Source organism: Podarcis liolepis (genome assembly GCF_965112155.1).
Source record: "Podarcis liolepis genome assembly, chromosome: 17".
Lineage (NCBI taxonomy): Eukaryota > Metazoa > Chordata > Lepidosauria > Squamata > Lacertidae > Podarcis > Podarcis liolepis.
The window spans coordinates 12,985,963-13,010,843 of record NC_139571.1 but is presented as its reverse complement, the minus strand read 5'-3'; the positions used below and the strand labels follow the sequence as shown (position 1 = coordinate 13,010,843).

General features: G+C 42.7%; 1 protein-coding gene and 1 long non-coding RNA gene across 10 annotated transcripts in view; one reads left to right on the top strand and one right to left on the bottom strand.

Annotated features, from left to right (window-relative positions):
• Nucleotides 1-14,870, bottom strand: part of RFX3 (regulatory factor X3) — a 121,164-nt gene extending 106,294 nt beyond the window's left edge. For 4 of the 9 annotated variants that reach the window (XR_014520923.1, XM_083483376.1, XM_083483379.1 and 1 more), the window contains exon 1: nt 14,548-14,870. The gene's annotated coding sequence lies outside the window, so the exon portion shown is untranslated. The remainder of the gene's footprint in view (nt 1-14,547) is intronic. The other 5 variants (XR_014520924.1, XM_083483375.1, XM_083483377.1 and 2 more) reach the window with 3 other exon arrangements.
• Nucleotides 11,948-22,657, top strand: LOC310697143. The gene is made up of 2 exons (XR_014520961.1): nt 11,948-14,150; nt 22,390-22,657. It is a non-coding gene; the product is annotated as an uncharacterized lncRNA (long non-coding RNA).
• Nucleotides 22,658-24,881: the final 2,224 nt, after the last annotated feature.

Here is a 24,881-nt window from a genome sequence, read left to right as displayed (position 1 = left end):
GTGATGCCAGGAGATATTCGGCTAAAGTCACCTCCTGAGACTGTATGGGATCAACCCTATTCCAGGCATCTGGCCTCATCACTCAGTTACCAAATTGGTTAGGAGAACCTCAATTAGAAAAGGGCACTTTACACTAAGGACCAGGCCAACGAGAAGCCAAATTCAAGGAGAAGCCAAATGATACCTTTTGTTAACTGGTGGAAGACTATTGTCTTTCCTGTGTTTGGAAGCACCATTCCAGGACCATCCTTTGATACCTCAAGCATCTCTTCGCCCCGATTTATAACTCCTTGTATGGCCAGGATTCCCCCAGAGTTCTCACCCATCCTCCACAAGTTCCAAAACTTCTTTCTTGACAGATCACAAATGGGGAAGTTGAGTATTGAACTGATTTTATAATGAATTGATTTTAGAATGCTGTATTATTTTATTGTTGTTAGCCGCTCTGAGCCCGGCTTCGGCTGGGGAGGGCGGGATATAAATAAAATATATTATTATTATTATTATTATTATTATTATTATTATTATTATTATTATTATTATTATTTCTTCCCTACTTTTAACTTTTATTCTTTCCAAGTGTTCTGTTGACAGCAGTTCCCCTCCCTCCCTTCAAAGCCAAAAGACACACTTGATAGACATATCAGTCAACACACATCCCTCCTCTCCCCACCCCACCATGGTTAAACATTTAATTGCTGCATTGTTATATTTTCTCAACAAAACCTCAATTAAAAAAAACAACTAAATTGTCTCCATTGCTACTCTAGTACCTTCCAAGAGCATTCATCTACTCATAGTAATTTATATTAATGTTACCTATTCTCGGATCTTTGTTCGTTAATACAAAGGATGCTAATTATCAGACTGCTAGTTATTAGACTAGCCCTGCCAGACCCCCCATCAGCCTGTCCTCCAGGACAAGAGTCCTGGTCAGATTGGGAAGTTGCTCCCCTGCACATCATTTAAACCAAATTTCCCTAAGCATTCATATTCCAGAAGGACTTGTTTCCAAAATATGTTTTACAGTTATGTGTCCTGAGCAAGTACAGTAGCAAATGTTTATTTTAAAGAACTCCATCATAAATTATGTCCCTCCCACAAACTTCATACAAATTAGGCAAAGTGATGGATTAGTTTTCCCTTGAACATGAAAACCAAAAGCCAAAATATTTCCATGACTTATGGGTCAACTGCTAATTTTGTGAATTTAGCAAGTCTAAAGCCTCTGAAGTACTGAGATATAACAATTTCTTAATGTAGAAAATACTGGTTTTCAATCTGGATGACCCCTTATAGATAAATAAATAAATGAAATAAAACAAGAAACCTGGGCAAATTAGAAAGCTCCAAGTTTAAAAAAATGTTTTCTTCTTCCGTTTATGCAAGTTACAATGAATCAGCTACATTATGTCCACCTGCTGATTAAGCAAATTTAAGAGGGTATAAAACTGTACCTCTTTCTACCAATCTGCTCCATAAATGTTATTTAAAAAACCAAAAATCTTTTTAAAGCCATAGGAAAGAGAAGTGTTGTGTAAGCACAGCTATAAAATATTAGCATACCTTGAAGGTGTTTGGAACATTTACTGCCGATTTGATAGTTCTACTCATGGAAATCTTACATTAACTTAACCAATGCAAGACCATAAACGTTAGACTCCCAAATTGTCTGTAGCTCTAGAGTTGCACGTTGATTCATTTAACAGAAAAACTCTGCTGCAAAGCCTTCTTGCACTGGGGAAGATATACAGATGGCGCTGGAGGCGGAATGGGGAGCAGTGGCAGTGGGGTGTCAACAGAATCCTATGCTTTTACTTCAAAGATCATACTTGTGCAATCCTAAGGTAGTTTTAGTAATTTAATTTTCGCATGTTTTCAAGTAGGGTTATACATTTTTCTTCATTTTTCTGTTTTATCTTTTGTAAACTGTTTTGAGGTGTATTAATTTTGTGAAAATAAAGTAAACATCATCTTAATGTTACATCAACCAAAGATGTGATGTAGATTGGTGTTAGAATATAAGCTAGGTGCAAAATGGCTCCTTAAACTGGGTTACAGTTGCCAAAACAGAATGCCTAGTTGCCATTTTGGGGGCAGATGGCTTGAAAGTTGTATTTTTCAATATGACTTTTTCCTTCCTAAAATTCCTTCTGACTGTGCAGATAAAATATAACTGAGGATGGATGGTGGCACCATTGCAGAGATATAGGGAAATTGTCCGTTAGTGCTCTTCTGTGGATTTCTAGCGCAATTGTGCATCTAAGCACACAAAATATCCTTTATGACTATATTCTGCTGGTACAAGAGCTGGCATCACAGCACCATCAGATCAGCCTACTACTTGGCTGTGATTTGAAGTATGCTTTAAACAACCAAAATTCAGAGGACAAGAGCTGATATTGCAGATCCACACCTGTTTTCTTCAGTAAGTTTTGAGGAAAGAAATAAAGCAGTAAGTTGTTCTCTTTAGACCCTCAGTTAACGCAGCCCGAAGCACAACACTGAGAGTAAGTAGAGGAAAGTCTTTCGATGTTTAATGTTTTATTATGTTTTTATATATGTTGGAAGCTGCCCAGAATGGCTGGGGCAACCCAGTCAGATGGGCAGGGTACAAATAATAAAATTAGTAGTAGTGGTAGTAGTAGAGGGGGTGAGGGATCAACATGATAAATGTAACATTTTAAAGAGACTAGGACGTGGGTGGTGCTGTGGTCTAAACCAGAGAGTATAGGGCTTGCTGATCAGAAGCTCGGCAGTTCGAATCCCCGCAACAGTGTGAGCTCCCGTTGCTCGGTTCCAGCTCCTGCCAACCTAGCAGTTCAAAAGCACGACAAAGTGCAAGTAGATAAATAGGTACCGTTCCAGCGGGAAGGTAAACGGCATTTCCGTGCGCTGCTCTGGTTTCGCCAGAAGCGGCTTAATCATGCTGGCCACATGACCTGGAAAAACTGTTTGCGGACAAATGTCGGCTTCCTCGGCCACTAAAGCGAGATGAGTGCCACAACCCCAGAGTTGTCCACGACTGGACTTAATGGTCAGGGGTCGCTTTACCACCGCTTCAAAAGACACTGTGTGGAAATTCGACCTGTAAATTTAGTTTATAGTTTGACTTTAACCAATACTTGGAGCAATATATGTTCAGAGTGGCTGTCATTAATTTTATATCAAAATGAATGTTAATAAAAGTAGTACTGTTCCTTGCTTTATAAAGCAAATTACAAGGATCACCTCTACCTGCATAGACTGAAACACTGCTAAATTACATTTCTAATGCACACATGCACACTCCTTTTTATTAAAAACAACCACCTCCTAAGAGGATTAGAGCTTTTTTTAAAGTATAAGAATGTGCTCTGAAAAGTGTGAGACTAATAAAACATTCAGCCAAGTAAAATGCTTCCCAAAGAAAACTAAAACATAAGATTACATTTTGCTAATTAAAAATGCAGATGATGCCATTGCCACATGCTTTTGGCAGTCCTTTTGTTAGCCACTGGAAGTCCCAACACAATACATGAGAAATAAAAGTGACACCTGTTTCAAGCAACCATCTGTCCCTCACCAGCTGAAGAAACCAGAGTCTTTCCACCTAATCTTAGATCTTCAAAATACCGAGCTACACTGCACCTGGGAACCCTTGCACAAATACTGCTCACATCCACCAGTGCTTAAATCCCATAAATAATGCCATCTACTGATTAATGTACATGTTGGGAAAACATTACTTTTGAACGTAAACATGCAGTTTTCTCCCTTTATTCTTAGATAAGATGAATAGCATCATTCATAATTAAAAAATGCACTTTGGGGTACTTAAAGTAAGCCTTTATTCCTCTGACAAAGAACCCAGCTTAAAAAATCTACCAACAACAGCATGCTATCTTCTTAATAGTCAGTTTGAAAGTTTGTTTTAGTTCCATAAATATTTCTGATTAATTTATAACTTGTCAAATTAAATGCAAGACAATTTCCCTCAAAATTAGCATTGAAAATAAGTATCTTAAATACTTTAAAAGCTTGTTCTTTTTGTTTGTTTCATATCAGTCTGCTGCTGTTAAAACTCATTTCTGATCGTAACTCCACAGTTAAAATATGGCAATGGCAAATTGAAAGTGGAAAAAGAACTATTTTAATATTGATCTCGAAAGCTACCAATTATCCATATCAGAGAAGAGCCCTTATTTTAACATTTCCTCCATTTTGAAAAGTCTGCTTTCTATCACATGTACTGTAGGTCTTAGATAATATTTCTTTCCCTATCCTCAAACATGTAGGGAACTTTTCTGCCACATTCCCTTGGAGATATTCTGGGGGCAACACACCAGTGGTTGGTCAGAGCCAGAGTTGTGGGATTTATTTGAAGGAATTATTCCATTAGTTCATAATTAAAACTATTCTTTGAAACAAACAGTATTAAAAAGATGTTCTGCTAGTTGTTCACCAGAATTAAATGATGGCTTCATTTCTTCCCCCTTTAATAGAAGGCTGTGGAATTCAGAACACAACAGGGATGCAAGGATGAGAAAGGAACCGGAGTCTGATAGCTCTGGGGACCATTTAAAATGAAGCTGAGGACCACATGTAGCCCCCAAGGTCAGAGGTCTCCCACGCCTACTGTAGGCAATCAGGTCTTGGGCTTTCGGGTTCATTCCTCCACCTTGCCCTCTCCGCACACACAGGACACAAACACTTGAAACGGGAGATACCACAATTATTAGAACACAAGATGTGATAAAATCATAGAACCGTAAAGCTGAAAGGGACCACAAGGGTCATCTACTTCACCCTCCCCCCCTGCAATGCAGTAATCTTTTGCGCAACTTGGGGCTTGAACCCACGACACTTGAGATTAAGAGTATCTTACTCTACCAGCTGAGCTATCCCAGCTGAGACAAGGGAGGGGGAAAAGATTCCAGTTTGGTATCCTGCCTTTCTGAAAGCCTTTAAACTAGTTTCCCAGTTCAGACCTCACAGGAAACTGTGGTTTAAACAAACCAGGAAAAGTTCGGTGAAGTTGGATACACAAGGGAAGAGATCATTATAGCTCAGCCAAGCCAATGAGGGTCATGTTTTAAATTTTCAGAGATTATAACCATATGTGAACGTGTTTGTATTATATTAGCAAATTATTTTGGACCAGGATTTTTATTTTTTTATTTCATCCACCTTTCCTTCAAGACATTAAGGGGACATATTTGATTCTCTTCCCCTCCCCATTTAATCCTTATAACCATGTGAAGTAGATTAGGCTAAGAGACAATGAATGACCTAATGTCACCCAGTGAGCTTCATAGCTGAGTGAGGATCTGAACCCTAATTTCCCATGTTATTTCTATACCACACAAGCTTTCCCTCCCGCGCAATCTAGAATATTTCATTGTATTTTGGCAGGGAGGGAGGCTAACATTCACTCTGTTCCACCACAAAGCAGTGATCTAAATAGTTCTAGCCTCCCGTGTTTTAACTCAGAGACATGGACATATAATTTCCCTCTTCAGAATTACTTCTCCCAGTTCACACAATTCAATTTTCACTTCCTAATGATGAACCAGAAGAACTCACTTGTGACTGTAATCAAATACTGCAACTCTACAGCAATTGAGAACTTTTAAAGATCAAGTCTATGGTAGCAGACTACAGGAACTGTAAGATTTCCAGGAAAAGCAGCACAAACAGCCTATATAACTTCCAAGACATTCAAATTCAGTCACAGATAGTTCTAGAATAGTAGACTTTATACTTTCATGATTCCACAAAAGTTAAGAGTGGAACAGGTGAATCTTACCAGCCTTATTTTGAGTTTCTAAAGTAACATTGTGAAATGTTGACCCTCTGGTGGCAGATTGAAAAAGGAATGAAAACCACAGCAAATATCAAAATTGAGAGGTGTTATATAACAGCCTGAGAATTCATTAAAACTTTTACTAAATTTCAGCTGCTGACACTGATAGTTTGGCAAAGGTGACCTGCTCTTAGTATGTTTTTACACATGATCCTTCCAAAGCTTAGAACTTACCAAGTAGAATAATGATTCAAGTTACCTTAAAGTTTAGGAACATTAGAGATGGGATGTGGGCCACTTGGTGGACTTCAAAGTCAAGTGGGGGACCCTTCCAGAAGGGGTCACGTCCTTAGGTTCTGATTTTGAAGATGTCATACCAAACATGCACAGGACTGGACTTTGTAACAAGTTGGCTCAGTTTAAAATAAATAAATTCTTAGAATTTATAAGCATAACAAGTTTGATGTTTTGATAAGAGTATATTAGTTAATCACTTTGCTGGTTTAACTTGTAGGTAAACATGTACAAAGTTGCATCTGGGAGACTAAAATTATGTTTGCAAGGGACTAGCTGTCAAAATTAAAATTTGGAATTTATACAGCAAAACAATTTGTTGTTAAACATTGATAGAACTGTGTTCTGTATCTAGGAAAGAAGTTACGATAATCAGAATTTAGAATTTAAAAGGATATTAAGCACAGATATAGCACTGGCTCCTTTTACGTGCGCCAACTGCAGGGAAAACAATTTAGGATGGAAGTCCAAGGCAGACCATGTATGCAGGGAAGCTAAACTGTAAGCAAGCACAATAGGTGTGTTTACTCTTTACATGTTGCAGAAGTTAAGATTAGGCACGTAAAATAATAATTTCTTTCTTTCTCTTTTTCCTTCTTTTGGTGCATGATTAAATTTTTAACTTTCTTACCTCTTCTGATTTTGAGTCCATAACTCTATTGTTTGTTTGTTTTTTTAAAAAAAGAAGAAGAAGCAGGGAGCAGGAAGGGGTAGGTCTAACAATGAACTACCAAAAGTGATTATTCAGACAATGGCAGTTCAGTTCTGTGTTTAGCCATGGCACACTCACTCTCTCCGACATGTCTACTCAGAAGGCAAGTATGTATATAAACTGCAGCCCAGATTAACATGCAATGTATACCCTGCTGGAAGCTACTCAGAGTGCCTAAAGGAACCCAGTTAGATGGGCGGGGTACAAAAAATAAAGTATTATAATAATTATTATCATCATCATCACCATCATCATTTACTAGATGAAGACCAAGTTGGTATCTTTATTTAGCTATCAAGATCTCTTGGACTTGTTTGAGTCCATTCATTGTCAGTCCAACCTCCTACAGGCACTTAGCACAATCCCCACACGTAGAGCCGAGTACTTCACAATCAATCTGTTGCACACATACAATCCCACTCACTCCCCCTCTTTTGACATCCTCCTAGTTTCATTAGCTTTACACCTCCTCAGTATGGTGGCAGTCAGTGTTCTTTTGAGAACAGATTTTACTCAAGAAGAGTCAATCTGGCCCTAAGCATATGTAGCAGTATACCTTGCATTTACTTAATTGGTTGATTTAAAACTGAAATTCGAGTCTTAACTGAAATATCATATTGTTATGAACACAGGTTGTATTCCAGCAGCATCCTTGCACAAGCAGAATAGACCTCTGCCAGCACAACAGTACTTCCCCTTCCACCCTCCCATATCTGCTCCAGATTTGTACAATGTTGGATTATAATGACCATGACTGTTTCATCAAACAAGGAAAGTTAAAATCCCTTCAATTTTCTAGATTTATTTATTTATTTATACTATTTAATCCAGTAGAAATGGTAGAAGGCACGTTACAGGAGCAAAAAATGATAAACAGGGCAGCACTTCAGATGATAAACATTAAACTGTTGCATCATGAACAGTTTCAAAAGATTTTTTGAACCTTATAAAGTCCACCACATGGACTATTTATGCCAAATTTAATGTGACTAAGACGAATCATCTTTATTTAAAGTGGTTACCCTAAGGTTTCGTAATGGTAGGGTGCTGTTTGATGCCTCTCCCTGACCTATAACGAGTGCTCTCAGGCTTGTATATTATACAATATTATTCTATTTTATTCTACCTTTTTGAGTAGCACCTTGTATTTAACGAAACGCTAACATTTCCGGTAATTCAATCACACTGTTAATCCTTTTTGAAAATGTATAACTTGGCATTTACATGACGACTTTTTTCCGAGGCTCAAGGTGACTTTTAGCCATCTTTAGCCGAGAGCCACATACCTTGTCAATCATTTCACTAGCTTCGCAAGTCATAGCCCACAAATACGCTTACATTTACTATACGCAAACATACTCATGCAAAATATCTGATGCACACCGAGAGCTGTAGGAGGTGGTTAAGAGGAAGATTTTGTAAACTGCCTTGGGAATGCTGGTTGACCACTGATGGAGAAAATTTATCTCTTATTACTAATTACTGTATAACTGATTTGTTACCCAATACAAAATGTCTCTAGGCAACTAACATATACAATTTAAAAACCCTATCACATTTAACAAAAAGAGAATGATCTAAAACACACAGAAACCAACAACAAGCATGATGATCATATTCCCTCCAAAGCCTGTGAAAAATATAAATTTTGGGGGGGAAACCTCTAATTTACAAAAGCACCCCAACATGCAGAAAATTCCTACTCATCTTAGGTGACAAAGCAAGTAACTTTTTCTACCATAGATCTGACGCATGTTCAACCCAATGTAAGCTCAGCAAACTTTAAAATGTATGCATGCACAACTTGCATTGGCTTTTCACATTAATACATGTCAGTTATTCACTAGACTGTATTGACTTCACAAAATAGCAGTGTTCTAGAATTAAGTGGCCATGTGAATCCAAAGACATAGCAGATAGGATAATAATGTAAACTTTCTCTCATAATCATTGTCAAGTAAAAGATAATTTAAAAACAGCAAATTCTAGGAGAATATTCTTACTTTAGTGCTTGAGTATGCAGTTCTGCAAGCCAGTTATACATTAGTTGGGTGGTGCTGGAACAATTAAGTATTAGTCTATCCTATGCTCCAATTTACAACAAATCTTTAGGATCAGGCTTTTAAGACTCCTACCTTGCTTTTTATTTATACCACATGGAAAAATCCATTTAAAATATTGTGAACATGAAGAGAGCACCAGTGCCTAAAATCCAAAGTTTTAATGAGGTTATAACACCAGATGAATTTAAATCCATCCTTAATCACACTTTTTCAGCTATGTACTCTAGGCTGCACGTATTTTTAAAAATACCAACTGTTCTTGTCAGGACCGGCTAGCATAACATCTGCTATTCTGCTGGATAAGTCATTAGGAATATACAAAAGTATAATGAATATACGGGAACAATTTTTAAAAAGTAAGTAGAAAACAATGTGTTAAATAGTACTTGCAAAAGAAATGGGGGGTGGGCAATAACAGAATCAGCATAATCAAGCATTAAATGTTCATATAGTTTCTCAACAAGAAGGCCTAAAATGCCTACTAACATTCTTTTTCCTGCCCAAACGAGCAGCTCACTTATCAAACTCACTTATGAGAGATCAGTACCCAATCTGTGGTCCAATGTACCTGTATACATCATGGCAGTAGTACAGAGCTTCACACAGAGAGGGATTTTCCATTCTCGTCCATAAAGACAAAATACTACACCCCTGATGTATGCAACTGCACACAGAGCATTTCTCACCCCTAGAACAGAGTTTTAAATACTGCCACTCCCCAATTATGCTAAAGGGTTTCTTTACAGACCCCATGATCATATCAGAAATGTACCTGGAACTTGCTGCATGATCTCACAAATAACACATTCACAATATAAACATTAACAAAGAAATAACAAGACTACAGCAAGATAAATTTAAGTTAGGTGTCTGGAGAAAAACATCAAAAACTATTCAACGATGGAGTAAGATACTTGGACAGCTTAAACAATCCTCTTGGAGATTTCTAAGTTGGACATTTTTATTTTTGAAATGCTCAAAGTATAGTTTATCCTATTTCTTTTCAGAATGATAATCTAATGAATATTATTATTTAATCAAAATTATTTATTTAAATCATAAAAGTGATTTTAAGCGGCTTACACAGGGGCTGTCACATTCCTGCAATGAATGTATGACTTGTCTCTTAAATTATTCAGAAGTGACTGTCCCATAAAAACCAGACCGCACTTATAATGTCCTATTGCAGATGTCCCATGGTGCATTCCCATCCCACAGTTGTTTTATGGCTCTTTCTTCCACACCACAGGACAGGTCTACATGCCGCAGGAACTTATCTCCATTAGGCTTCCAGGAAAAGGAGCAAGTGAAAACGGTATAGGAAGCCAGGAGAAATGTCTTCCACTTCACTGGCCCAATAGATACTACTAACTGGACTCCACCACTCAGCATTCCTAGCTACTGCCACAGACTGGGCCTGAAGGCAGCTGGAGTCCAATAATGGCAGAGCTACAAGTCCACCACCCCTACAGCAGCTTCCTTCTTGTAGATGGTGGCAACCAAGACCCAAATCATAATTACAATGTGTATTGGAGTAGCTATTTTGTATCCTGTGGAAGGGGACTGTATCACTTCCAGCAGGCTCCAGCACAGGTGAAGAGCTAAGAGGAGGCTAACAAGATATGGGAAGATCAATGACCTTGGCCTACACAAAGGAGAAGCAACTTTTTGCTGCTGCTGCTGCTGCTGCACACATGCACGCACATACACACAGAGAGACCCCTTCTACCCAAGTGAAGTCCTAACCAGTAGTTGCAGAACTGAGGTTTGAGGGAAACGTTGAGTATTCCTTACATGGGAAGAGCAATCACTCTCTGAGTAAGCAAGATTCAACTGTTTCCCCCAAGGTTTGAAGTTACAGCTGGTGACCCATATGGATGCAGTGGTTCCTCTTTAGTGTGAGGCACTTCCGTAAACTACCCACTTTCTATCAGCCTTCTCCATTCAAGCTGAACCAAGGGGAAAGTGATGCTGCTTCCCTCCACAAAATTCCACAGCAAGCCAAGGATTACTTGAATACAGTGTTAACTGTATGCGCAAATCAGGTGCTACGTGCTGCTAAAGAAAGGGCAAGAACTGTTTGCATGTCAGATGTACATACATGATAAAGGGTACAAAAGAGAGTGAATGTACTTGTGTGCATGTATGTATAATATATATGTAAGAGGGGGTAGGGGATATGCCTACATGTGAGACAATACAAATGCACCCTTATGTGCGGTTCCTAGTAACTGAACATTGGCTAGGCAGCCCCAGAAGAGTTTCCCCCGTTTAATAATAATATTAATAATTTATTATTTATACCCCGCTCATCTGGCTGGGTTTCCTCAGCCACTCTGGGAGGCTTCCAACAAAATATTAAAATACAGTGGTCTGTTAAACACTAAAAGCTTCCCTAAACAGGGCTGCTTTCAGATGTCTTCTAAAAGTCTGGTAGTTGTTCTTCTCTTTGACATCTGATGGGAGGGTGTTCCACAGGGCGGGTGCCACTACCAAGAAGGCCCTCTGCCTGGTTCCCTGTAACTTGGCTTCCCGCAGTGAGGGAACCACCAGAAGGCCTTCAGCGCTGGACCTCAGTGTCCAGGCTGAACAATGGGGGTGCTGACACTCCTTCATTTTCAGTTCTACTTAATAATATGTAGACATCCATATCACAACCATGTAGTATACAAACACGGCAGTAAATAAAAACATGGATCTTTGCTATAATAGTGGGTAAACATTACACTTCTCTTGGAAAGGGGGGTATTTATACCCTCAAATAGGTGCAAGCATCAGATAAGGAAGGAAAAGTAGGCCATTGGTGGGAGTACTAAATTTGGTTGGAAGCTGCAGCTCTCTTTAGTTAGGAAATTGGGAAATTGGAATAAGAACAAAAACATGGATTTAATATATGTTCAGATGCTTGTGTTTTGAACTATCATCTCATGAAATGCCCTTAGCTCTTGGGATAGAACAAAAACTGTACACAGTATCTCAAGAAGCACAGGAAGAACAAAAACTAATTTGTTTTATAAATACACAAGATAAATAAATTAAAATTGATACACACTCAGGGGTATGCCGGTCATGGGGGGGGTGTCAAGGAAGAAGGTTCCCTTTCTAAAAGATCATAGGAGGAAAGGGCATTTCTGATTCACAATGCCATAGATTTGAGTCTTGAGCAGGCAAACAAATCTACTCTGCCTCCTAGGGATCAACTCGGTAAGTATCAGAGCACCAATTCTGGTATCTTATACCTAGCAGTGATACCACAGGAATTATCTATGGCTAAGAGTAATTTAGCAACATTTGTGAACCTAAGTATCAGTAACAAGAATGGCTACTGAACCTGTCATTAGAAGACACAAATATTCCATTCCTCCCCCTCCCCCCAAAAAACAACCCTAATCTGATTAGTTGGGGAATTGTAGTGGGTTGGGAAAGGGTTCTCTCCTTGAACTATCAGATCATAAGGTATCTTACTAAACTTTCAAGACTAGACAAATATCCTACCCTATTGCTTTCTGCCTTTGGAAGACTAATCTCGCTGATCAAGGACTGACTGCACTGTTGTATTAAATGTGCTAGAGAGAAGACAATCAGCAGATCCGTTTCCTAGCTATAAACATCTAAAATAAGACAACAGGTGGATGCAACCAATAGGAGGAATGAAGAAAATCACTGTCACCCTAAAAGACTATAAACAGGTAAACTATATACTGAAGTGGCTGTATCTTCTTAACAAACAAAATAATTGTATTCAATATTCACATGTTAATGTGTAATAGGAGAATGATGTATTGCTTCTCCTGTTCAATCTTCATTGAATTATCATGTACCTTTAGTATAGAAGGTGTAAGATATGTTTATGGAATAAAACTATGTGGCACACAAATCTCAATTCAGAAAATAGTCCCAGCTTTACCAAAGCATCAATTATCTAACCTAATCTGCTCTGCACTTGACAATTCAAGGAATAATAGACACTGCCACATTCTTCAGGGGTTGCTCTGTCAAATAAATCAATATCTTTCTGTTGGCACTGCTACAAACAACAACCAGTTCCATGCAGGTTTCACAAATGTGAGGAATAACAATTATTAACAATTAAATTAGGCTTCTTTATAAAGAATCAACACAATTTACAGGACTCCAGTTAGGAAACATTAGCACCTCTCCAAAAATCATAATAATTAAAAGCAGTGAAGTAACAAGACTTTTCATGTCATTAGTATCCATGCAGATCAATCCTATGCATGTTTACACAGAAGTAAGTCCTATTTAACTGAGTTAAATTGAGCATACACGCAGGTACAGACGCTTATAGTCTAAATAATACATTGACTCCAATGACTAGCATTGAAAGGTGATTTGGGGCTATATTAAAAGGGAGTGGGGTCAGGTGCAAAGTAACTGAACATCAACAAGCAGTCCCACTGAGGAAGAGGCATCACAAATGTTACCTTTTGTCCAGAAAGAAAAAGTGATTACCATATGCTCTAAGTACTAATCTGCAGATCCTAACTAACAACAAGAAAATGATTAAATGCACAGATATTTCAAGTTCAGAAGATTCATAATTCTTTATGGTTGATCAGTTTCACAATTGGGGGGGGATTAAAAAGTCGCAAGTAAAAACAGTAAGATACCACTAAAAACTACATCAATTAATAAATAAAATTTCTAGGTACATGTTTTCCCCCCCATTTAATTCATGCCCATGTTTAATAAGTCTCATAAATAAAATGAAATTTAATTTCTTTACGTGAGTGCCCTCTAATCCCAAAGCACCAGTTAATAAAACATAAAATGCAGATTCTCTACCAGCCACAGGCACACTCCAGGTGGGCAAGCTACAGTATAGCCAAGTTACGCACAGGCAGTCAATTTGGATTAAAACTCGAGAATGCAAAAACTGAATTTCTGCAAGATTTATCCCACTAAACCTGTGTTTATGTAGCGAGGTGTTTAATGCAGGAGAGTGATTTGCAGCACAAGGAGGGTTGTTTGCATGCCAATGACCAAGGCACAAGAGCAACCTGCTCCCCCCAAAGCCCAGAAGAGGTTAAAGAGGCAGCGAGGGGAGGAGGAGGAGGATCAGGAGAGAAAAGTTCACCCAGAGCCTCGCAACCCCGACGGGAGCCCGAGGCCCGCACGCGAGTTCCGAGAGAGAGGGGGATCTGGGCTGCTGAATCCGAAGCGAGAGCGCAGCGAGACCCGGAGGGAGATGCGGACCGCCCGCCGCTGCACCTGACTCCCCCCGCGACACCACCATCGCAGCAGCTCCCGAGGATCTCGGCAGGGCAAACAGCAGGCAAGTACCAAAAGGGGTTATTTCTGCATTGCCGCCAATGATTATTATTATTATTATTTGCAAACCCCACGCAGAGTTGCTTAGTTTGTGACCTTACTCCCCCACCCAAAAAAACACCCCACACCAAACCGGCAGGTCGAAGCAAACAAAAAGCTCTGATCCCCCCCCCGGCGCCCCCTCCCTTCCCCCCTCCAAACTCCTCGGCGGGGGGAGGGGGCGCCGCCGCGAGGAGGACGCCAAGCAGGCCGGGCGGAGGGGGGGGCGCCGCGGGGATTTCTCTTCCACGCGCGCGTCGCTCTCGCGGGGCAGCCGGCCTTCGCTCCCCCCCCCCTCCCCGGGCAGAGCCAGGCCGGGAAAAGGAGGGGGCGAGGGAGGGGGGCGCGAGCGGCATATTCACCTGGGCTGAGGGGGGCTGCCGGGGCGCCGCCGCTGCTGTGGCCGCTGGCTGTGGTGGTGGTGGCGGTGGTGGTGGGCGAGGCTGAGGCGCCGCGGGGCGAGGAGGAGGAGGAGGAGGAGGACGGGGGTGAGGAGGAGCCGCGGCGGGAGGAGGAGGAGGCGGCGGCGGCGGCGGAGTCGGAGCGGAGCCGTTGTTGTTGGTGGGTAACAGTCGCCAGGACTACGGTGACTATGGCGCCTGGCTCTCAAGGCAACCGTTGCTATAACTCACAAAAGGGAGAGAGACACAGAGAGGGAGGAGACCAGCAGGCACCGGCCCTGCCTCGCGCGCCGGAAGGGGCGGCGCCAAGACTTTGACGGACAGCCCGCCGCCCACTCCCGGGCCAGAGACGCGCGAGTAGGGGGGGAAGGAGGGGCTCGGCCGGCGCATCACCGCGCATGCGCGAGTCAGCACCCGACGGGAGATCGTTGGCCCGCGCGGCGCTTGGCGCACTCGGTCCGCCCGGCCGCCTTCTCCTCAGCGCGCGCGGACGCCACACACACTCCCCCCCCCCCCGCTCTCTGAGCGCGCGAGCAGGGAGGGGCACGCGACTCCTCGCTCTCGCCCGCGTGGGGGAAACCTGGCCGTCGTCACTTCCGGCCCAGTGGGGCTCGGGAGGAGGCTGAGCGAGGCCAGGGCGGCGGCGGGGCCCGGATGTGCGGCGGCGCGGCTGAGGCGGGAGGCGCCCGGCCGGCAGGAGGAGGAGAAGCGCCAAGTTCGCGCCTCGCCGCTCCGTCCGCGCGCGCTCCCTCGGGGGGGGGAGGAGGGGGGGAGCCCCTTCCAGGTGGGGCGGAGGGGGCGCCTGGCTCTTCCCTCTGAGGGAAGAAGGCCGGCCTGGCGGGGGGAGGAGGAGAGCAGCCTTATCCCTTCTGCCCCCCCCCATGGCAAGAGGCCCCCCCCTTCGGAGGAACTTAGTGAGAGGCCTCTGGGGCCCCGCCATGGGGAGGGGGCAAGAGAGGAGGGTCCCCGGCGGAGAGAGGTCTCTGGGATCTGCAGTGAAGAAGGGTTCTCTTCGGGAAGGGCCCCCCTGGCATAGCTGTCAACTTTCAGATTTGAAAATAAGGGATCAGCAGCCACACCTGTCCCGGGGACAGTCTACGAGATATCTAACAGTCCGGGATAGCAGCGGGAAACGGCGCTGGAATAAGGGAATTTCCCGCAAAAAAGGGGAAGGTTGACAGCTATGGAAGGTTTCCAGTCTGAATTTGGGGCTTCCTGTTACCAAAAACTGCTCGGCTACCACGAAATAATGGGATAATACTACGGGACAAATGCAAGGTTGTGCGCTTAGGCAGGAAGAACCAGATACTCCAATATCAGATGCATGGGCATAGCCAAGAGAGGCAGCTGCCATCCAGGAAATAAAATTTGCTTAACTAAGGGAGGTTCTGCCCCCTTAGCATATCCTGGCTGCGCCTTGTGATCATAGCTGTCAACTTTTAGATTTGAAAATAAGAGATCAGCAGCCTCGAAAATAAGGGATCAGGAGCCTCACCTGTCCCGGGGATTGTCTACAGGATATCTAACAATCCGCGATTGAGACGGGCCCCAGCTTTCATAGGCCCCGCTGCCCCTGCCAGCCTCCCTGGCCAGACCAGAGTGGGTCTTTTCCCAGGCCCAGAGGAGCCCTTGCAGCTCCCCATGAGCTTCCTCCTGTGGCCTTGGCAAAGGGCCCCCTCCCGTGAAAGGCCCCAGCAAAAACCCCCCAGGGGGGTGGCATGGTCAGCAGGACAGCAGTACCTTGGTTCCGCAATGGCTTAGTTGCTGAACAAATTGGCTCCCAAATGCCGCAACCCCAGAAGTGAGTGTTCTGGTTTCCAAACGTTTTTCGGAAGCCAAACGTCCGACACGGCTTCTGCTTGAGTGTGGGAAGCTCCTGCAGCCAATTGGAAGCTGCATCTTGGTTTTCGAATGGTTTTGGGAGTCGAACAGACTCCCAGAACAGATCAAGTTCAAGAACCGAGGCCCCACTGTGTTTCCTTTTGATTGTGGGTGGAGGTCCCCAAGTGGGGAGCTGTTCCGGATCTGAAAACTTGGACTCCGAGGGTGTGATATTGTGTGGCAAACACCTGAGAAGAAGTCCAGCCAAGACCCTTGGCCATTGGGTTACACAGTAGAGGTTTGTGTTAATGTGTAAGGAGACCCGAGCATCTTTGTGCTGAAGTGGCGCATAGACACCTCTAAAACAAAACTCATTCTGCCATGCAAAAAGAGAAACCGCCATGTCTGTAGAAGTCTCCACAGTGCAGCATGTCTATAAGGAACCAGTCTGGTGTCCTAACCAAACTGCAGGAATGGAGACAGGACTTGCTTGGAATCTGGCAGAGTTTTCTCGCCTCAGTTGGATACTCCTGCAATATACAGTCCTCAAAAAAGCAAGCAAGCTGGAGTAGCTTTTTAATAAAGAAGTTGTAAACGGGCATTATTGATGCCTTGATTTTATACTGTGCTCCAATCTTCTCACCTGACTCAATTCCTGTTCCCCTCTAAAAACGCAATCTAGACATCTGCCCATTTGTTGATTTCCCACTAGATCTCCTTGGCCCTTACAGCTCGGACATCACTCCCCAATAGCAAATACGAAGGCGGGGGGGGGGGGGAGCGTTTCCCTTTGCATTGCATAAAACTAGATAAGCAGACTCTGAGGCTCCCAAGAAGTGTCTGCCTGGAGCTGAGCTGGCCTCCTCTGCCTGGGAAGATCAGCACCAGCTGCATGGGGACAGCACTCCACGTGGCACACAGATGTTGCCTTCAGGAAACAGCAGTGATTCTGCCCCACTCCCACCCCCCAGATTTTTCCTGAAATTATGAGGATATACGTATATTTTTGCAGTTTTCCCCACTAAGTTTCTGATTCTACCTGTCCTTTTTCAGTTGAATTGCCATTGTCTTTTAATCTATTTTTGCATATTGTTGGTGCATACAACTGCAACCTATTCTCCCCAGTCTTCACACCTAACCAAATATATCATGTGTGATCCTCTGTGACCCGATAGGAGTTGCAGAATATTAAATACACACCAGATTGTCAAGGAAATGGACATTTCACCTGTGCAAATGCATGTGTACTTAAAACCTGGAAGGTGTGCCTGGGTCTCAAAAAAAATGTACATAGGTCTTATACTGTGTCAGACCATTTTTCCATTTAGCTCAGGGTTGTTCACTCTCCAGGTTTCCTGCCTTACCTGGGATTTGAGCCTTCATGCAGGTGCTCTACAACTTAATCCGGTTGTTCTCTTGCTGTAGCGCTTAGCTGAGAAGTTATTTCATCATTTCAGTAAACCTGAGTGCAAACCCTTAACTGCAAAAAGAAGCCTTTCATATCATTAGTACCAATGCAGCAATACAGGAAATACATGACCATAAAGGGAATTTAAGCATTAAGGGTTGTATCTAAGTTAATGGACCAAAGTTAGTCATGTCCATTAATTTAAATGGGTATAACAGGGCTTATGGGTTAGCAGGGCTAACTTTGGATATAACTATATTTTCCTTCCAATTTTGTGGTTCTCTTGAACTTTTGAGGCAAGTAGCTAGGGAAGGAAATACTTAAATTTTAAGAACAATTTCATGTTTGTAGTTTCAGCAAAGCAAACAGAAATTGAGATAAAAGCTTTAATTCTAAAATGTTATAATTTCTAGCAGTGCATACAATTAACTCTTGAAATTAAGAGGGCAGGCGATAATTTCATGATCGCTTGAATGTTACAGTTAAACCTTTTCTCAGATAATACACACTGCTTTTACAAAAATTTATTTTGGAAATTATAGGAATTATGTGTGTGTGTGTGTGTATACACACACATACACACACACAGTGGTACCTCGGGTTAAGTACTTAATTCGTTCCGGAGGTCCGTACTTAACCTGAAACTGTTCTTAACCTGAAGCACCACTTTAGCTAATGGGGCCTCCTGCTGCTGCCGTGCCACCGGAGCACAATTTCTGTTCTCATCCTGAAGCAAAGTTCTTAACCGGAGGGAATATTTCTTGGTTAGCAGAGTCTGTAACCTGAAGCGTCTGTAACCCGAGATACCACTGTATTCTGTGGCGGGAAGGTAAACGGCGTTTCCGTGCGCTCTGGTTTCCATCACGTCCCGTTGTGCCAGAAGTGGTTTAGTCATGGTGGTCACATGACCTGGGCAGCTGTCTGTGGACATCTCAGCCTGAAGGGAGATGAGCACCTCAACCCCATAGTCACCTTTGACTGGACTTAACCGTCCAGGGGTCCTTTACCTTACTGAGGTTTCCTTTTTCTCCTGCCTTTAAAGTAGTATTTGAAGCCTTATCCTGTATCTGGCATTATAAGACTCGGGAAATGAAAAGCATAGTTAGCAAATCCAGGGAAATTAGCAAATGTAAGTAAATTGGTTTCACTTATGGGATGCAAATAAATATAGACACAGAATCAAACTAGATCAAACCTTTAAAACTCAGACCACATTGTTAGGGACTGGCCTGAGAAGTGAAGTGTAATATTGCCATATGTGTTCTTTACTGTAGGTGAGTTTTGTGTTATGGTAAAAAAAAAAAAGTTGGTGGCTTTAAAAAGCAGAAAAGCATATCCCATGAAGCACAGTTAACAAAGAAACAAGTCAGTTTTCCTGCCACTTAAAAATATGGCCACTCGGCTCAGGGAAGACGAAAGGAAAAGACAGCAATATTGTCTCTAAAAGATGGGCCATTCTGGTAACCACGCAAACTGATCAAGCAGACAAATAACTGGGTAGAATTGAAATTGAACTCTACTCAGAGGATGGGAGATTTTAGCATATTATTTTTAAATATGTATATTTCTGTCGGGCTTCGCAGAATTATTCTGGTGGATACCACCCTGTCTTAAATCTAATACATTATGGAGTGTTAGGGGAGGGGTAATACCTTGTGGGGGATACATCGTGCTCTTTCAGTGGTAGTTTGTCCACCTTTGGTCCCCACCCTGCACTCAACTCTCCCCTGTGGCTCCTAGAAGCTGTCAGCATGCAACAGCGGCCACATCCCAGGAACGACTTTGACTGGCCAGCTAAACCAGGTGAGGGGAGCCGATGGATCTCAAATCCTGATTGAGTTAGGGGCTTCCACTGCAGGCAAACACAGACTTTGGCCGATGGAGCAGATGAGACCAAGAGTGGGTCCAACAGTCAAGAAGGAGGTTTCTGCACATGCCGCAGAGGGAAGTGAGGGGCAGATAAGGCTCATCAATCTGGGTAGGAAGCCCATCTAGGAGAAGGAAAACGCTGATTGGAAACATCTGCTGCCTTGGAAGATATCTTCAGGAGAAGAAAACGATACACACATGTGGAGCAGAGTCCCTAAGCCGGTTGGGTGGCACCTTGTACACTTTCCAGCAACTGGTGCCCAAAGGTCTTGCTCTGCTTTCCTTGGGATCACATCAGTGAGGTGGTCTGAGCCATAGCTGTCAACTGTCCCTTATTTGGCGGGAAACTCCCTTATCCCAGCGCCGTGTCCTGCTGCTGTCCCTTATTGATGATGTCCCTTAAATTTCCCGGGTTTCAAAGGAAGCAGCTCCTCTCCCTCCCTCCCTGCCGGCCAGGGAGGAGGGAGGCTCCAACTGTGTTGCTTGGCTGCGTTGCTCACCCAATAAGGAGTCTAAGAACGACTGGGGGGGTGGAGCTTGCATGCCTTGTGCCAATCAAATCAGCCGCGTTGCCTGGGGACTCGCCTTTGCTCAGCGCTTCCCAGTGGAGAGGTGACGCTGGTTTTCCTTGCTGCATCTCCTTTGCCGGGTTGCTGCGCTGTGGGAACTACCGCTTGAGGCTTCGTTTGGCTGCTGACTGGGCTTTCTGCCTTTGGCTCAGAGGGGCTCAGAAGTTGAACATACCTGTGCCCAGAAAATCCCTTATTTTGGCTGCTGATCCCTTATTTTCGAGGCTGCTGGTCCCTTATTTTCAAATCTGTAAGTTGACAGCTGTGGGCAGCCCAGAACCCTGGTGCCCTGGGGAAGTCACTTCGGTGCTGCTAATGCAGTGGTTTGACTCCATTGTTTCTCAGGACAGACGGATGCCAGTAACATTTTTTGTGAATTCTGCTCCCAGCTAACTGAGGAAGACCAGTGATTCAGTAGCACTAGATCTCCTCCTTGTGTGAAAAATATCTGTTTCACCAGGCTTGATCTCAGATGGGTGCCAGCATGAGACTGATCCACACCATCTGCACTGGCATCGGAGTCTGGCTTCATTATGGGCCACTGTTGGTGTCTTGAGTCCTTTCCTGCGCTGTCCCTAACTGCAGAGATAATTTGTCCTGTGACTCTGCTTCCTGATTCTGTTTGTCTTGGGAGCCACAAGTGCCCACAGCATTTAATGTCAGATGCAATAAGCGATTTAGTGAGTCATTTTAAAACATCACAGAACATGCTGTTGGTGTAGTAGCATTGTGAGGACACTCTGCTGGCACTCCTACAGGAAGATAATATGCCAGTGCAGATATTTAGGTCTGGGGTGTAAATTAATTTAAAATCCACGATTTGCATCTTAACTAGTGTATGAATCTGGCTGCATAACAACTTTAAAAACAGGCAAGCATTATTTTATTTCAGATATGCAGTGCAATTTCTCCAGTATAATTGAACACATTTTTAAAAGTAATAAATACAATTACTTTTTAAAAAATTGTGTTCAATTCTACAGAAATAAAATGCATTATATATCTGATTTAAAACTGCTGAAGGAGCTTTGAACTTTGGACTTCTGGTTTATAATAGTGGGGAGTCAAATCAGCCAAAGAGGCTTGGGCTCACTACACTGATTGGGCACTGAAATTACAAGATAACATTTATATTTCAGTTCAAGGTGTTTGATTTTCAATTCAGGGTTGCCTTATTTGTCATTGCTGATACATGACACCATAATTATAGTCTTCGTTTTAAAATGTGATATCATTCTTCACCTAGAAAAAATAACCTTTAAAGAAAGAACTCTCATTTCAGCTGAAGATTGATGTAAGACAAGCAGTGCTAATGTGAATAATAAAGATTTGATATAAAATAGTAGTTCCTGACAAAAGATTTTAAGTGAGGTTAATTATTAAACATGCCTGTCAGGGTTGGGGGGAAAAAAGAGAGAGAAAACACCAGCCCTGCACGTAACTCTTCGTGACACCAAACCTAGTATTCAGTGAGAAAAATAAAGATGGGTACAGAAAACAGTCCCCAGAATGTATTTTCCTAGAAATTAGTACAGGCAAAGCAGAGTGGCCAGGAATAATAAAAATGCCATTTGTTGTGATTTAGTTCTGCCAGGGTGAGAAAAACTTGCATGTGAAACAACATCACCAGGAGGGAAAGCCTTAGTACAAAAATAATGAAAAAGAAAAGGAGAAAGTGGTTCTCCAAAGTGCCAGCTATTAATGTTTATTGTAGCTCAACACGTTTTGGAACTGAATGTTGCTGTGTATCTGGCACCATATGGAAGACTTCCTTTGCCAGAAAGGCAGCAGCATTTGTGTCAGCTCCTTTGGAAAGTCTTGGGTTGCTCCTCAAGAAGAAACTTCAGTTCTGAAACTGAAGAGCTACAATAAACATTAATAGCTGGCACTTTGGAGAACTCGCTTCTTTTGGCTTTCCTTTTGGTTCCTGTGCCTCCGTCTTTCTTCTTAAAATCCTTAAGCCGCTCACCCAGCTCTTGTTGGGGTCTCCTGTTCTCCGCATTTCTCTTCTATTGTTCTTAACAAATTCTGGCTTTGGGTCTTGATGGACCTCTTTTCTTCCTACGCTCATCACAATCAGTTCCAGGGCAGGTTGCATTGTCCATTTTCTGACTCTTTTTTTCCTTTTCTCTCTAGCAAAAGGACTGTCTTTTCAATTCCTGATGTAGCAGAGCTGCAGAATCTGCCAATATGCTGTTGGGAAAGGACAGGGTCGGTCTGTCTGCAGCAGAAAGAACTACTAAATAATCTGTTTCCAGACAGATGGGAAGTTTGGTGCTGGAATAGTTTTCAGAGCTGCTGTTGTACTTTCCCCTGGCATCCTGTAAGAGTAGCTACTGGCAGAACCAACATCTACCATTTCAGTTCTGAAGCAATTCTGGCCATTAAACTGGTTGCAGAAAGTTAGTTGCTTCAGGTTTTCTTCTTTCTTGTTCATTCATTTCTGCGTCTCCTTGGGAAATAATGGATTGCCCCAGATTTATTTTATTTTGCCTGATACAAAGCAAACATACTGTTCTCTTGTATGTTTTAATATAATGATACAAAAAAATCAACATTATCCTATTGAATATTCTCTGACATATAGTGTCATATTCCGTGATAAAATAAATGCAAAAAAGAGAGTTTAATCAAAAGATTTTTAAATAATATCTGATGTTGGCCCATTTGATTAAATCCATCTACTTCATTTCTTAGGAAAACTACAAAGATATTGGTTTACTTAGCGAAACAGTTAATTTCAATGCATTATTATCTTTTCACTGTGTCAAATAAATTTTCAGTTCATACCTAATAATTAAAGTGTGCTTTCAGACTGAAAAGGGAGTGTGTGAAATGGTGCCTTTATTACAGAGCAAATTTGCTCCACTAATATCATTCGTATCTTGTGCTGGCTGGCAACCTTTGAAAGGTGTTCACATGGAAATCTAGGCAAGAAAGCGTAAAGAAAGTTCAGGCAGTGGACTGGATCTTGAAATCTTGCTCTGCCATTAGGTGTGCTGAATTCCAGTGATGGGGAAACTGTGGCCCTCCAAATGTTGTTGGACTACAACTCCCATCATTCCTGACTGTTGCTCAGCTGGGGCTGGCAGATGAGGGTGTTCAGCAAATTCCCTATCCCTGCTGAATACCAATGACCATTTACCATGTGGTATAACCACTGTGCAGGGGACGCGGGTGGCGCTGTGGGTTAAACCACAGAGCCTAGGACTTGCTGACCAGAAGGTCGGTGGTTCGAATCCCCACAACGGGGTGAGCTCTCGTTGCTGGGTCCCTGCTCCTGCCCACCTAGCAGTTCGAAAGCACGTCAAAGTGCAAGTAGATAAATAGGCACCACTCCAGCGGGAAGGTAAATGGCGTTTCCGTTCGCTGCTCTGGTTCACCAGAAGTGGCTTAGTCATGCTGGCCACATGACCCGGAAGCTGTACGCCGGCTCCCTCAGGCCATAAAGCGAGATGAGTGCCGCAACCCCAGAGTCGGTCACGCCTGGACCTAATGGTCAGGGGTCCCTTTACCTTTTATCCTCTGCTCTATTGCCTACCATCAAGAACCATATAAGCTGGAGAAGTGTTTAGTAGAGGAGCAGTTGATCGATTAAGAGGATTTTTCTAAAAGTCTAGTTTTAGAAGTTTTATTTTTATTTATTTTAGGAAAATATTAAAGAGCACTAGAAAGATCTCTCTCTGGGGACTAGTTCAGACAAAATTGGGACATTTTCTGGGTAGATGGAGCTGTGTGAGGTCCCCCTCCTACACAAAAACTGCTGAATGACAGAGGGTATATTTGAGCTACTGCAGACTGACAGGTTGACACCAACTTGTTCCCCTGCATCTACAAATCTCTAGCTGCATTGCAAATGGCAAACCACATTGAGACTTCGCTTTCAGCCCAAAGGGAATGCCATTTCCTTTCAAGTAATAAAAGGGTTGTTCCTTCTTTTATCACCAGAACAAGACATCACAAATTTCTGAGAAAAATGTGTTCTAGCATGGTATTTAAACTTTCACTCAATCCCCTATGGATTCTCAAGCACTTTCATATGTGTGAGGGTTTTTATATATCAACCAATATTCTCTTTAGCAATAACTCATAAAAGTTAAGAAAACTTTCTTTGTGGAAAATAGAAAATGTCAAATGCCGCTTGCAAACATTGTGATACTGGCTTAAACACTGGAAGAAATCTTGTTAAAATACTAAAGCATTTATTTGGGCATATTAGGAAATTGAGTTCAAATCATGGCTGTCCCACAGTTTGGACTTGGCACAAGAGCGCTGCAGCTTGAAAGGCAAAACTGTGATACGGAGTCCACATGCAACAGATGGGCTAAGGGGTAGCCTTGTAGTAAGAGAGGATCAATATGCTTCTGGGCCCTCCTTCCTTCTTAGACTGGAATGATAATGTGTGCTCCAGCACACAAGATGAAAAGCCTGGGGAGGGAATCAAATTTCTCCTGCAATATTCTATGGCAGCCTGAATGCTGAGAAATGCAATGCCCCTGAAACAGAAGTTATTCCTTCAGTTAAAGTATCTAGCTCCTGTACCATGAATAAGCCACAGCTGTGTACTGGTTGACTATAAAAGGATTGTCTGGAAAGCCTCTTCCTATCCCTGGTGAGCCAGGCCTCCA